Source organism: Theropithecus gelada, chromosome 8 (genome assembly GCF_003255815.1).
Source record: "Theropithecus gelada isolate Dixy chromosome 8, Tgel_1.0, whole genome shotgun sequence".
In the NCBI taxonomy this organism is placed as follows: Eukaryota; Metazoa; Chordata; class Mammalia; order Primates; family Cercopithecidae; genus Theropithecus; species Theropithecus gelada.
The window spans coordinates 71,696,570-71,712,062 of NC_037676.1; the positions used below are offsets into that span (position 1 = coordinate 71,696,570).

The 15,493-nt window shown below is 38.6% G+C and overlaps 1 protein-coding gene across 2 annotated transcripts in view; it reads left to right on the top strand.

Moving 5' to 3' along the window:
- The first annotated feature begins 10,887 nt into the window (after window positions 1–10,887).
- The window catches only part of SULF1 (sulfatase 1), a 195,007-nt gene continuing 190,401 nt past the window's right edge, over window positions 10,888–15,493 (top strand). For both annotated transcript variants that reach the window (XM_025393779.1, XM_025393777.1), the window contains exon 1: window positions 10,888–11,214. The gene's annotated coding sequence lies outside the window, so the exon portion shown is untranslated. The remainder of the gene's footprint in view (window positions 11,215–15,493) is intronic.

Consider the following 15,493-nt stretch of genomic DNA (forward strand, 5'->3'; position numbering starts at 1 on the left):
AGAGAGATGAGAAAGCACATTAATTTTCAGGGCATATAGGAAGAGTTTGGGAACCGCCTGAATATTTATAAATTGAAAGTGCATTAATTTTCAAGGGCATATAGCAAGACTTTGGGAACTGACTGAATATTTGTATATTGCTAACATGAACTTTAAGCTAATTTATATTTTTAAATCTTGCATGAATAACATAGAAAACACAGAGTGTCCTAGTCACTTTGGATTCCTGGTGTCTGGAAACTATGAAAACTCCCAACTCCTGGAATCAGCCTAACTGGGGAGCAGGATGTCATAAATGTGGTTATCTTTGGGACGAGTGTCAGAAGCCTGATTGATGTGTACTCTAACTAAATTATGCAGTACTAAATATGTCACAAGAAGTCTCAGAGTTTGTTCCCTTGCTTAGTGATAAGGTCGATTCTAATTGGGGATAGCTCAAGATTTTCTCTTCAGTCTTTCCACTCGCCTTCCTGCCTCACCCACCATCCCTACCCTCTACCCTCCTTGCAGTGCCTCTTCCATGCTAGCTCCAATACCCTCATCATGAGTTAGGAATTTCTTCTCTGAGGAATAACGGGCAAGTATTTTTCATTTTTAAAACTACACCTATTAAACCAGTTAAATCTTCAGCAGAAGAATCTCAGATAACAGAGAGAAGTCAACCATGCTAAGAGTTTGCTGTTAAGATCAGCTTTCTGTTAAGATCAGTCCTCTGAATTTCCACTTTATAACTCTCAAATCATATAGAATTCCAAGGTTGTTTTTCTATTTTTGTTTTGAGATGGAGTCTCACTCTGCCGCCCACGATGGAGTGCAGTGCTGCGATGTCAGCTCACTGCAACCTCTGCCTCCCGGGTTCAAGCAATTCTCATGCCTCAGCCTCCCAAGTAGCTGAGATTACAGGGATGCATCACCATGCTTGGCTAATTTTGTATTTTTAGTTGAGATGGGGTTTCACTATGTTGGCCAGGCAGGTCTCGAACTCCTGACCTCAAGTGATCCACCCACCTCAGCCTCCCAAAGTGCTGGGATTATAGACATGAGCCATCATACCCAGCCAGAATTCCAAGGTTTTCACAGCGATTGTCAGGGCTTCAAATTCAGAGACTTCGAGTGTGGATGAGAAGAAGCACTGGCAAATTTCAAACACCAAATGTCCCTTCGTTAAAGACTAAGCAGTCTTTTTCTCTCTCCCCTAGAAGGTTGGGCTTCTATTTTGAGTTTGATATTATATTGAATTCATTTTAATGAGGTTCAAACAGCCCTCATTAATATAGAGCCCAGTGTGTTTGTCTATTTAATTCTATATTTATCTCCTGATTGATTTCCTGCCATGCAGCCATGGCTATCTATGACAAAGGGACTCTAACTCTTTGAGCTTAATGTCTGATAATCATGGTTACGTAATACACTAAAGAGTAGCTAACAGTAGCATTTAAGCCAATAATAAAATATACTAAGTTGTCCTTTTAAAGATTTTGCTTTCCAAGTTTACAAAATACAAATACTTGATTGATGTTTTTGTTGTAAAACATCAGAAAATATGGATTTGGAAGCTTCTTCCTTTGTGAGCTCTCCGTGTGTGGGACATTTGGAACTTTATGCCAGCAGATGCCCTGAGAGGGCTTTTCTCTAAAAATAAATGTCTCTTGAATTCAAGTCTACTAATTTATTTGATTTTAATTTACCACCTCCAAAAAAAAAAATACCCTCCATTTATTCACATGACTCTTTCTAGAAAATATTTCATCCAGCTGGCACAGTGGCTCACATCTGCAATCCTAGCACTTTGGGAGGCTGAGGCGGGCGGACCACTTGAGATCAGAAGTTAGCCTGGCCAACATGGCAAAACCCCTTCTCTACTACAAATACAAAAATTAGCCTGGCGTGGTGGCGCATGCCTGTAGTCCTAGCTACTTGGGAGGCTGAGGCAGGAGAATCGCTTGAACCCTGGAGGCGGCAGTTGCAGTAAGCCCATAGCGCCACGGCACTCCAGCCTGGGCGACAGAGCAACTCTGTCTCAAAACAAAAAGAAAAAAATTATGATTGACTTCATGCTCAAATGCTAAAGTATGCCTTACTAAGTCCATCAAGATACTTTAAAAATTGCGTCTTAGGTATATTTTCTTTTGGGAAAGCAATTTTTTAAAAATTTGGTCAATAAAGGAGACTATGAAAAATGAAGTATTTTCCTTAGGAAAATAAGCAACTTGAATTCATATCCTAGGTGATATTGGCAGAGTAATAAAAGTGGTAGGTAGAGTACCATATCAAAAATGTTTAACTTATTTCCACAAATCATTGACTGAAGGAGTCTCCTCTGTTGCCCAGGCTGGAGTGCAGTGGCGCCATCTCGGTGAACTTGCAACGATCACCTCCCAGGTTCAAGTGATTCTTCTGCCTCAGCCTCCCGACAGCTGGGATTACAGGCGCGCCACCACGCCCGGCTAAATTTTTTTTATATTTTTGGTAGAGATGGGGTTTCACCGTGTTGGCCAGGGTGGTCCCCATCTTCTGACCTTGTGATCCACCTACCTAAGCCTCCCTAAGTGCTGGGATTACAGGTATGAGCCACTGGACCCAGCAACAAATCATTTAAAAAATATTTCTGAGAAAAAAATTAAAGCTGTAGACACTGTTTCTAAAAAATGCTGTAACCCTTTATATTTACCCTTTGGCTACTGTTTTGTTTTGTTTTGTTTTGTCTTTTGAAATGGAGTCTTGCTCTTTTGCCCAGAGCCTCCCAGGTTCATGCCATTCTCCCGCCTCAGCTTCCCGAGTAGCTGGGAAAACAGATGCTTACCACCATACCCGGCTAATTTTTTGTATTTTTAGTAGAGAGGGGTTTCACCGTGTTGGCCAGGATGGTCTCAATCTCCTAACCTCGTGATCCACCCACCTGGGCCTCCCAAAGTGCTGGGATTACAGGCGTAAGCCACCGCGCCCTGCCCCTTTTGGCTACTTTTAAATCTAATTTCTAATCCCATAGTTGAGTTCACAGTGGTTTAAACAGATATCAAACATATTTTAGGTATTAGAACTCATGGTATTGTCCTGAGAAAGTAACAGAGGTCAACTTAAATTCCCTTGTGATTAATTAAAGGAGTTAGAAATGAGTAAGACTGCCACGGGGATATTTGCCTTATTTTTAAAAATCAAATACAGGTAGCTAATAGGCCCTGCAAAAGATGTAGAGGTTTTGAGAAATGAAAGGCAACCAAGACCCCAATGTAGGGATCTCAAGGATAAATAGATAGGCTTTCCTTTCTCAATGCTATGTAATATCACCTAAGCACCTGCTGGGTCCAAGCATTCCATTTTCACTGGGCTGGTGTGGTGCAGAAAAGAGACCTGTCCCATTGAATGCAAGACACAGATATTTATAGGAAAATTCTTCTTTAGCATTCACTTGGGTCTCTCATTTCAGAGCAAAAATGGGGAGTTATTTCTGCAATTTGCAGAAATCTCTCCCTTTTACTTTATAATCATGCAAGTAACATGAGGCCAGTTAGGCTGTAGTAAAGTAATAGAGACTTTTGATGATGACTTTACCACCTTAAAATTTTTATAAACAGGAATTAGAGAGTTTAAGAAAGGACACATTCATTAGTGATATAAACTCTGAAAGTAGGAGCTCAATTTCAGGCTCGGCTTCTTGCCAGATGTTTGACCTTAAGTAAAGCACTTTATATTTCTAAGCCTCAGTTCTCTTGTCTATAAAATACAGATCATATTAAGACCTTCCTTATTGGAGTATTGTGACAGTTAATGAAATTAACTTGGGTAAATACATTTAAAAAATCTCATTCACAGTGAGAGTTCCAAAATTCTTAGCTATTATTATTTTTATTATGGTAAAAATTTGGAAGAAGAAACAGTTATTTTGGGGGGATATGCCGGGGAATAAGTTCGTCAAGAACAACAAACAGTATCTTTATAATCCATTAAAAGCTATGCCAATGTTTGCAAGGTTTCCTTCAGCAACAGAAAATTAATACACTTAAAAAGTAAAATCCAAAAAGTTCTTTTAGAGAATAGATGTTTTAGATTAATTCTTTTGTTTTCAAAATAAGTAAGAACCATGGTAATGAACCTCAAAGGTGTATTATCTTAGAGTTTCTGGCTTTAATATTGTAACTGATGACATTAAAGGCTAATTAAACCATGAATTAAAAATCTGCATTGATTCAAAGCAGAGGGGAAATAAACTACTTCAACTTTAGCTTCTGACATATTTACACTTGAAATCAAAGCTTTTGTTAAGTTAAACTAGAGAGAGCTATTTAACATAAGAAAGAGTTAACACTCGCTTAGGGGTGCCCTGTTTTTTAAGTTTGTTGGAAAATACTTGACAAATCTGTCTGTAAAAGCAACTGCAAAAATATTGTCACTGCCCTTTTGACAGTCTGAAAATATCATGATTGTCAAAATAATAAGCAAACTACGTTTTATAACTATCAAGAGAAAAATATCAGTTTTCTATAAAGTTTTTTTTTGGCATATCCTAGTGTGCGATGACTGACTACCATACAGATAGGTTAATAATGTCAGTATGTAGGATATCTCCCTAAAAGAATCTAACAAAATCCAAGCTTTCATTTAGGTTGCAGAAATATATCAGCCTACTGAGTAAGTAACCAAACATTGCGGCTGACTTAAAGAACATCTTCTATCCATGGAAATGAACATTTTTTAAATGTCTGTAAGCCCTGGTTTCTTGGTAAAGACAGTAATAGTAGTAAGTTTGAGTGGGCAGCTGTTTTCCATCTGTTACTCAGAAATTTTTACACAAGTACTTACTTCCCGGTAGTGTTGAGTGAGTACTAGACCTGTATTACCTTCCTTAAAAAGAGAAAGGAACGTGTGTCAAGGGACTGTATTCTGCTTCTGAAGAGCTATGTACTTAGCAAGTAGTTTACTCAGAAGTAAGAGCCTACAGCAAGCTGATTTCAAAAGTTACTTAATCTTTTTAGACAAGCTGAACATGTCATTCCAGAGGCAGCACATGTAAATTCTCCCAAGACAAGCAACCCACTAACATTGGAAACTTTTGTAGAAGATCTATCACGTAAATGCATCGTGCTAAATTCTAGAGAGAAAGGATGCAAAGATAATAAGACACAGTTTCTGCTCCCAAAAAGTTTTAAGGTTTTAAAATAAATTGGCCTTGAGGTCTAAAAGAAAGAAACTTTTCCCTCTCCTCTTTTTCTTTCACTAACAGTTTTTTGTTTGTGTTTTTTAAGAGTATTTCCTTTGCCCTTTGTATCCATCTTTCTATTATCTTCTGCTGTGTTGGTTCAATGATAATGATTTTGCTGCTAAAGTTTTTATTTCTTCAACTCATCTGAGACTTAGCTTTACATTAAAAAATTTCAAATAAATGTCAGAAAAGTAGTGTTACTTTTTAAAACTCAATCCTGGTTGAGGGGCAATATGCCATTGTTAATTTCCCAAACATTAGGTAAATAAGTAGGTCATGTTCCTGCCCTATATTCTAATTGTTAGCAAGAGAAATTCTCAGTTCAGGATGAGATGTTTGTCTCTTCCAAAATCTATATAGCATTAATCTCATTGAGATACCCCAAAATCTCAAATCTCAAATGTTGAAAAAAATACATGAAAGTAAGAAAGGGAAGTGATGTATCCCCCTGGGATCTACTCTACTTTTTACAATAAAACGCGGCTATAAGAAAAAAAATCACATTATCTAATAATTATCAAGTAAAGTTCTGTTGTGTTTATTATTATGTCTGCCTAACAATTCTCATGCCTTTTAAGCACTCTGATGGCTTAAAAGAAGAAATACTAGCTAAAGACATAAAAAAGAAGAAATACTGCATATCTAAAGGTATTTTGTGCATCTAAATTCACACTGACTTCTCAAATTATGTAGCGCCAAGAAAACATAACTACTCCAGTTTAAGAGAGTCTTTGTCGTTCTGAATATTGTTTCTAATGAAAGTACATGTTATTATTGAGAGGCTATAAGAGCTAATGGATTAAATCTTGGGGTGTATTCCCAATTCCACCAACGACTTGGATGTTACCCTTATGCCTTCCTGGGCCTCACTTTGCTCCTCTCTAAAATAAAGAAATTTGATTTTGTCTATTATTCCTTCCAAACGCAAAATTCTACTGCGTTTCTGAGACATGCATGATACTCATGGCTGCATTCAGTTTTCCACTTTCATTCATACTACTCACCTTAACCAGGGAATGTATTTATTGCAAATGAAAGGTAATTATTTGACTCATTAGGTTTAGGGTATATACATGTCAAATACCCTCAACCTTACCTCCAGGAATATCAAACCAAACCTTGAGTTCCTACTGCTGAAATTCACAATTTCCTCTTACTTGGTATCTGTATGTTCTATTATGTCTCATAAATTTTAATTATCTGGTAAAATGAAGCCTGAAGCCCAATGCCCCAAACACTAATTTCTGCAAATACGGATTCAGAATAGGTTTCTAAAAATTTTACTATCCTATTTCTCACAATTCTATTGAATCTATTATCTTTCATTAAATTATTCTGTGTGTGGGTCACTGTTTTGTCCTAAGTGATTTACTACCCAACCTTGCCCTCCTAAAATTATTTACAATGCAGCTACACAACCCTTTTCAGCATGCTTTAGGCTTGTACTTCCTGGAGGGAACTTCACTTCAGGGACAAAACTATTCATCTGCTATGAACACTACCACTAGCTCCAGTGCCACCTCCCATGTAGCTATGCAGTCACTGCAAACATGAGCAAGCCTAAAGCTTGCTGCATCGCATGTGAATTCATTTAACAAGCAATAATTTCCCTTTTCTTTCTGATAATGACTTGGTTCCATGTAAATAAAGGCCATAAAGTTTAGTTGGAAGAGAATAAGAGAATATCGGAAGTTGTGTAGCCTGGAGTAATTTAGATATGCAGGATGTTCCAAGTTACAAGATTTATTGTGTATCTACAGACACTTTATGATACAAATGGCAATGAGCTAATAGTTATACATGCTTCTGGTGTCATGGAACTCTAGATGTCATTTGTCATTTATTTAAAGGACAAAACCTAAGGAAGTCAGGTTAGGTTTAGGAATCATCAAAAAAAAAAAAAAAAGAATGTGTCAGTATAAGGAGTATCACAGGTTCCTATATCCTATCAGATATAATAATGGTGATCAGAACTTTTTCTTTTCTATTTCTAATATTTAGATTACAGATGAGCTCAGAAGCCAACCTCAGAAACTATTTTAAGAATAAAACATTCCATCATTGCAATTGAAGGAATCTTATTTGCAATCATTATTTGCATGTTGGAAAAAATTGTGGTAGCAGAGGTGATACAAAAAGGAGAAATCTAATGCTACCATTTTGACTTACTTTTACCAAGATTAAACATGGCCATCACAACTTCCTAAACTGTGGGCATCTTCCCAGTTCTTATAAGTAAGGATGGTTTACCTCAAAGTAACACTGAATTAAAAGTGAGTTGTGTCCAAAGAGCTAAAGTCAGCACAAATTATAAAAGCCCATGGCTTACTGAGTTCTCACAATTTCAAGCATTTGCCTAAGGCCTTCGCCACTCACTTCTTCCTTACTCACACTAGCTGACTTCTGGGGGAATCCAGCAGCATCGCCGGCCCCCATCGGCACGGTGGCACAGAGCAGCCTGCAACCACTAAGATGCTGGGAGTCCCTGTCACCTCCCTCCCCAGCAAGTGTGTGGAGGGGCCAGCTCTCTCCGCCTCCCTGATCATTTGTTTACTGTGCTCAAGTTGGGATTCTTGGCCAACAGGCAGCTCAAGGGGGAAAGAACCACCGTGTCTTAAGTGCATTAAATCTTCATATTAGCCCCCTGGCTTGGTAAACCTTTATGTTGGCTTTGTTCTCTTTTTTTCAAGCATGACAAACAAGTGGTTTTTCTTTTTCACTTTAATGATTCTTTAAACAAAAAGGGGTAGTTTAGGGCTTTCTCCGAGGCTGATAGGTGTTTCTGTTTAATGAGGTTTTTATTATACTGTATTGGCTTCCCTGAAAAGAAATTACGAGCAGCAAACAGCTGATAATAGAACAAGACTGGAAGAAACAATAACCAAGAGGGGGAAAAAATTAGTGTGGCAGCAGATGCACGCGTTGTAGCTGGGGGATTAAATGCCACTTCCATTCTCCCTTGGCCACCATTGTGCAAGTAATAAAGTGAATGTGGGCACTTATGTGCCAGTTATGTGTGTGCAAAAGATATGGATATAGATATAGACTCAGCTAAACTACCATCTGTGGAGGAAGAAGGCTGGTGAGTTCAGTCTAGACAAAGATGAGTGAAGCTCAGAGTGCGGGGTTTACAAGGGCTGGTCGGTTACCATGGAAACTAATTGGCGCTAATAAGTAAAGGGACATTTTAACTGTGGGAACAGAATAGGAGGGGCTATTTTTCAATATCACCATTACCTACAATTAATCTTTCATTTTAGGAGTGTCCTTACTTAATTCTTATGGTGAAGCGCTTCACTCTGTGCACAACCTCACGCGGCTCAATGTACTTGAAAATCCGGCATCTCATCTTTTAGAATGTGCTGTATTTTAGGTTTAGATCTTTCAAGACAGAATCAATTTCACTTTTTTTTTTTTTTTTTTCTTAAAAAGTAAACTGTTTGCAGATGGCAAGGAGAAAGGAAGGGAGGTAATGGAAAATTCTTAACTTCTAAACTGACACTCCACTGAGCACTAAAGCAGGCTACAGAGAGAAGGGGAGCTGGGACCTTATCCTGCAGCACCAGCTTCAGGTTTTTGTTTGAGTTGATTTTCCCTAACAAAAGCATTTCAGAACAACAAGGAAAAATGTGTCTCTGCGGGCTCACTCTTACAATACTTTCCAAAGGTAGCATTTCCAGCTACTGCAGAAGCAAGTGTTAAGATCACAGCAAACAGCCACATCTATTGCATCCTTGTATTTTTTATTTTAAAGCAAGTATTAAATCCTGTAAATAGCTGAAGTTATCAATAAAAGAGAAGCAGTGACTGAGTTTCAATGAAAAGATCTACAATTTAATAATAGAATAAAGTGTCTGTGTTAAAAAGCACTTCAAACAATATGTAGGTCAGAACCAGGGCCATTTGGGAACCCCTCATAGACGGTGTGTTGCAAGCACAGGGTTGATAAAGCTTCTTGATTCGACATCTGTACAGTTTCTTAGGTTTTACTTTTGTAACTCAATTTACAGTTTAAGAGAATGCGAACTACCTTAATAATGTCTCTGGGGTCTTCAAAATCTATGCAGTTGAGCTAATCCAGATTTCCAGACATGGGTCTGGATGGATTAACCCCCCTCCCACCAAAACAGGAAAAAAAAATACCTTACAATAATTGGCACTATTAAAAATTTTATGATGCCGAAGGGAAGGGAGAGCCCTGTTGTGCCATTTGCCATTGTTGAAAATGTTTGTGTTGATTATGTATCTGGACTTAGCTGATTAGGAGTAGTTTAGTGAATACACAATATATTGTGAAACAGACACCTCATAATCACTTCTGAGAAGCAATTGAGCAAATGAATCAGGACTCTAACTTCTGATTCTTTTTTCCCCTCCTTCTTCTTTATAACCCAATTATAAGAAAAAATGCACTGCGGAAAAATTAGTTTTCTAATTTTGTACTTCAGAAAATTGCACCAGGGATAATTTTTAAGTATCTTAATATAATACCACACAAAAAAATTCTGGAAAAACACAAGCTAGTCAAGTCAATGTTGCTAGAAACTGAAATAATTCTCCTTGTGATACTAGCACTCCACGTATTAGATAACTATTTATAGTCTAAATTTTAAGGCATTAGGCAAGTTTAAGTGTTTTTTTGTTTTGTTTTGTTTTTAAACAATCCCCCTTCCAGTTCAAAGAAATTCAAAAGATGCAATACTTAAAATATTGGCTTCCCACAGACACTGTCAGGGAGTTGGTAGTATTTAAAATTCCTATTTTCTCTTTCAGTTTATCAAAATTCCTTAGATGTCTGATGGAATTTTTGAAATTGTCAGATTTGTGGCAATTAATTGATTTCCAGATATCTTCTTAAAGTACTGTAACAAGTACAGCCATTTTCTGGTTCAGACGGCTGTCAAAGTACTTAGTTTTATAAAACAGTTCAGAAAACCAAAAAAAAAAAAAAAAAGATCACATAAGAAGGAGATATTGAAATGACCAAATTTTGAAAACATTTCAAAGAAAAATTGTTAATGAGCTGTTTGAGCTATATGGGCATTATAAGTGCAATTAACTAGAAGCCAATAAAAATAATCAATGGCAGAGTGCAGTCCTCTGGTACCAAAGTGCTTTTACAAAGAGATGTCTGTGAAAGCAGCAAGTGATTTAAAAAGCCACCTTTATCTATGGGAGCGCGTGCTATTTTACATGAGTAGAAACGAAAATGATTTTCATTGACTATTTCTGAAGTTCAGCCTGTGGCAAACAGTGAAGAGCTGTGTGTGGGAATAGGGAAGTTTCTGCTCTTAGCTGCGCCCCCACCCCCTCCCTGCCAGGAATGTTGGAGGCAGCCACGATCTAATCAAAGGAAGGTAGGAGTTTAGATTTCAAAATGTAGATGTCACATTTCAGTGCAAACTACTCCTACATTAACCCTTTATCAGCAAGTCAAGATGAGTCTTTTATCTCCTATGGAAGGGAAAACCTCTTGCTGAGAAGATGGCCCTTCCGTAGATGGGCAGTAAAAAATTTTTAGGGTTTCTTTGCCTCCCACTGAGGGTCCCCATCATCCCAGGGGGAGCACGAGGAGTTGTGAAAAGTAACGCGCAACTGGCCATCGGAATAATTCATTCCCTCCACCTTCTCTGTAGCACCTCCCACTTCTCCTCTTTTTATAGCAGTCCTTTCTCTCCGAAAATCTCAGGTTACTTGACTGGGAGTTCTCAGACCTCCAGTTTCAGCCCTGCCCTCAGCCTCCAATCCGTAAGAGACACCCAGCCCCAGCAATTGGATTGGGCAGCCCGTCTTGACACACCACTGTGCTGAGTGCTTGAGGACGTGTTTCAACAGATGGTTGGGGTTAGTGTGTGTCATCACATTCGAGTGGGGATTAAGAGAAGGAAGGCTGCCTTGCTGGAGCTGTGTGGTCTTCTCCAAGTGAGAGTCGTAGGCAATAGAACTACTTTGCTTTTGGAGGAAAAGGAGGAATTCATTTTCAGCAGACACAAGAAAAGCAGTTTTTTTTTCAGGTAAAGTAAAAGACGTTGAATGCTTCTCTCTCCGTCTCTCTTTTAGCATAGTTTTGAATGGAATGCTAGCACGGCACACTTGTCAAAGCCAGTTGTTGCTGTCCTATCAATGCTGCTATTGTACGGCTGACAGATGACAGTGAGCATAGCTTGATGCTTGGCTGTCTTTGTAGAACTAACACTCCTCATGCCTTGCTTTTGAAGGTGTAGCTAAGAAAATATCTTTGGGAGCCGCGTTTGTACCTTTTCATATGCCCGTTGTATACTCAAAACAGGAGCTATAACTTGCTTGTAAAGAGTAGATAAGGCTGAGAAAGGATTTATTTTAGCTTTCAAAATTAAAATCCACTTTCAAACTGTTGCATTTTACTGCTCAATTTATAAAGATTCTTTGAAGGGTCTATTACTGAGTTGCTAGCAGAGATGGAAATGCTTTCTTCACCAATTTGTGCAAGGTAGATTATGTCTGACTTATGACAGAGCAAAGGGTATTTTAAAATGCTTTTGGAGATTGACTCTAAAGTTTGGAAACTCCTTAAGAGAAGGGGCTACCCTCTGAACAGCCGCTAGGTCGGCTTTAAAACTAAAATGCTTAGAGCTGGAAGAAAAGCAGAGGAGGAAGAAGGAAAATGCTCTTTAACATAGCCCTCTTGCAGCTGCAGGGAAAGCAGATGGAGGTAATTGATTTGCAGATCTGTTTGTGAAAGTTTTACAAGTCATGGAAAACTAAAGTAGCATCTCTGTAATGGATCATTAAGAGTCACTACATTTATAGGTTTTAGACCGGCTAAGTGAAGTGTTAATTAAACGTAAATAGATTTTCAGGTTTGGTTATAAACAGGCAAACAAAAAGGATTTAATTATAAACTAGTCATTGGAAATTAATAGTCATCTGGTGCCTGAGCAACATAAAATGAGTTGTCATCATATATGTGAGTAGCTGTAACGGCTCTACCAAAAGCACCCACCAAAATTGAATTGGACTATTTATAAATATAACAAGGGAGTGTATATGCTATGTTTAATTTGTGGTATAAAAAAAAGCCTTTCAATTCAGGCTCTGTTTTCACAGGGATCAAAACATAAAATTTTTAATTTTCCAAATTTTCTAGCAAGATAGGTGAGCCAATGAGACCTTTGCTGCCCCAATATACTTGCCCTCCGATAGCAACATTCATATACCCGTGGTATGCAGAGATTTGGGCTCTTTCACATTTGGCAGAGAAACCCAGCATTATCCTTACCCTTTGCAGGTGAGAGATTCTATGAATAATATTGTATATAAGCTGTTCTGAAATAAGAGCTGTTTAGTAGGTTGAAGAACAGGATTTATGGCTAGTGCTTTGTGATTTTAGTATTCAATTGCATAAAGATGCCTGTAAAATTATGTTTCAAGTTGCATTATACACACTTTTGCAACCATGCAGTTAATTTTTTTAAATCCTTTTTTTAAAAAAGTTAAGACTAAAACAATATTTTAATATGATCTTTCATTTTTATTCAGAATGTTCCCCAGTTATACTCTCAAACTTCTCCTTCAATGAGAAATTGTCCTCATAAATACCCAGACAGTTATTCTGACTGAGTATTATCTGATTCCCAATATTACATCACCAAAATAGAACCAAGTTCATAAGCTGAAGTCTTTTGGAATTCCAGTCATTCCATTTTGACTTTACAATGGAAATGGGGTTTAAAAAAATAAAGACAGAAAGGCAAACTAATATCTTGTGTCGTATCAAGATTAGAACTACATGGACGGCATATAGCATGCATGGTGCTAACTACCAATGCCGTGTTTCACTACTGCAGAGATATTTCACAAGAAAGTCAAGTTCCTCCTCACAGATCGGATTTTCCTCCCTGCGATGTGGTGTGATGGCTTCTAACAGAGGCAAAGTGCTGTTTAGCAACAGGTACCCCACCAGCATACATCCCTAATGCTGCAGACCGATCACAGGGCTACCTGGACAGGACTGTGGCAATATGGGACAATTCCCCTGAAACAACAGTTGTACACAGGATTAGGCAGGATGGAAACAAGAAAGGAAGTGTGGAGAGATAATAAATTCACACCTTGAAACGGTAGTGGTGTTTTTGTCCCCCTAACAGGATAATGTGAAGCTACTTCATGAACTGAAAGGGCTCACTTAAAACACAGTGCCCGCAGGGCAATCCCAGCTTCTTGTCAAAATCAAAATCTATTGTCCCAGATGGTAAACATGCAGAGACACATTTATGGTGACTTCTACATACCTCAGTTTGACATTTGGTTTCTTCCTGACAGCACTTGTGCTGGTAATACACATGAAGTTCCCATCAGCATTCCGCCAGCTGTGAAAGTGTTTGAGCACACGGGATATCCCTTTCAGAGAAGCAAAAAATAACGGAGGTCGAGGAGATCTGAAATGTGCACTCGGTGTACATTAAGGTGACAGATCTTAGATGTGAAAAGTGATCTGAAAGCTTGATTTGTGAAAGTGACAAAATTCATTTTTATGGTGGTGTGCAATACCAAAATACATTAGTCCAGGTATTGACTGAATCCATGGTAGGTTATGAGTGGGAACCTCCATCAGGAAACTAGAAGGGTTCTACTCTGTTTTCCTTCTAAGAAAATGTAAGTGACTTCATGCAGATTGTTGTAGCCATTTCCATCATAATAGTAGAGACAAGTGGCAAGTGGGACATTTCCTATTTCCTTCCCTAATTATGTATCCATATTGGAAAGATGAGAGGTTTGGTTCTTTTGTGTTTTATATTGAAAATTAGTTTATTCTTTAAAAATCCTAGGACCGGGCACAGTGGCTCACGCCTGTAATCCCAACATTTTGGGAGGCCAAGGCTGGTGGATCACCTGAGATCAGGAATTCAAGTCCAGCCTGGCCAAGATGGGGAAACCCCATCTCTACTAAAAATGCAAAAATTAGCCAGGCATGGTGATGGGTACCTGTAATCCCAGCTACTTGGGAGTCTGAGGCAGGAGAATTGCTTGAACCCAAAAGGCGGAGGTTGCAGTGAGCCGAGATCACGTCATTGCACTCTAGCCTGGGCAACAAGAATGAAACTTCAGTCTCAAAAAAAAAAAAAAAAATCCATAAAGCAAGATTTCTGATACTGAGCTGTATATATCACCACATAGATGAGGCCAACCAAAGGGTAAGCTCAGGACATCTGTAGCCCCCGCCCCTCCCCCGCCCCCGTGCGGTATTTTTGTGTGGAAAGCATGAAGTACATTTAAGGGGATTAAAATTTTTAAAACTGGACTCTAAATAGATGCTTACTTTTATCATTATTGACTTTGGGGAGGAGGAGGCTCATGTATGAAATTAAGTCTATGATCATGTGGTAAATTCACCTTTTATTTAGATTAGATCCATGAAAACTTTTGAGAAGAGGTATCTTATTGGAAAAATATTTCCTGAAATATATTTCCTATTTAAAACATTTTTTATCTATGTTAATATCCTGAGGAGATGGGGAATTCTCCTGTTAGCCTTTTTTTTTCCTCTCTCATATTTCCCTCTCCCCTATAGCCAATCTGTCATCAAATTCTGTGAGTCCTTCCTTTAAAATGTCTCCCACATGTGGCCCACAGCTACCATCCCAGCGCAGTGATCATCTCACATGTGGGTCATTGCAGCAGCCTCCTAAATGGTCCACTTGCCTCCATTTCCCTCTTCTGTCTACTACTGCAGACTCAGCTTCCTAAAATGCCACTTTCATCAAAGCATTTCTAGTCTGAATTACTACCCACAAAATGAATTTCAGTCCTATTCTAATATTCTGGCCTTCTGTTATTTGGCCCGAACTTTCCAACCATTTCTCCCTACCAAATCCCCACAACCTCAGAAGTGTACCCTTCCTTCCAGCTAAAGCGGCCAGCACAGCATCTCCACTTGCTAGTCTTTTCTTTCAGCCCTAACCACTCTAGCTTTCTATCTTGTCTTTAAAATGAGACTTTGTCATCATGTGCACGGTTCCTTCTAAGTCTATATTCATAAGCCTGTGTGTAAAATGCCCCACTCAGTTCATCCTTATCACCTCTATATATTCATCCTTCAAAGTTTCAGCCTAAGTTCCACCTCCTTCGAGAAGCTTCCCCGACCACTACCTCTTCCCGCAATGCTTTTCTTCCCTTCATGATAGTTTGCTTATTTATTCCTTGACTTCTCAGGGAGGGTGACAGGAACTGGCCCGGTCCACTTTAATGACCCACAGAAGACCCTAAAAAGTGTGCTTACTAAACTCACCAGGACATTCAAACACTCAAGGCACT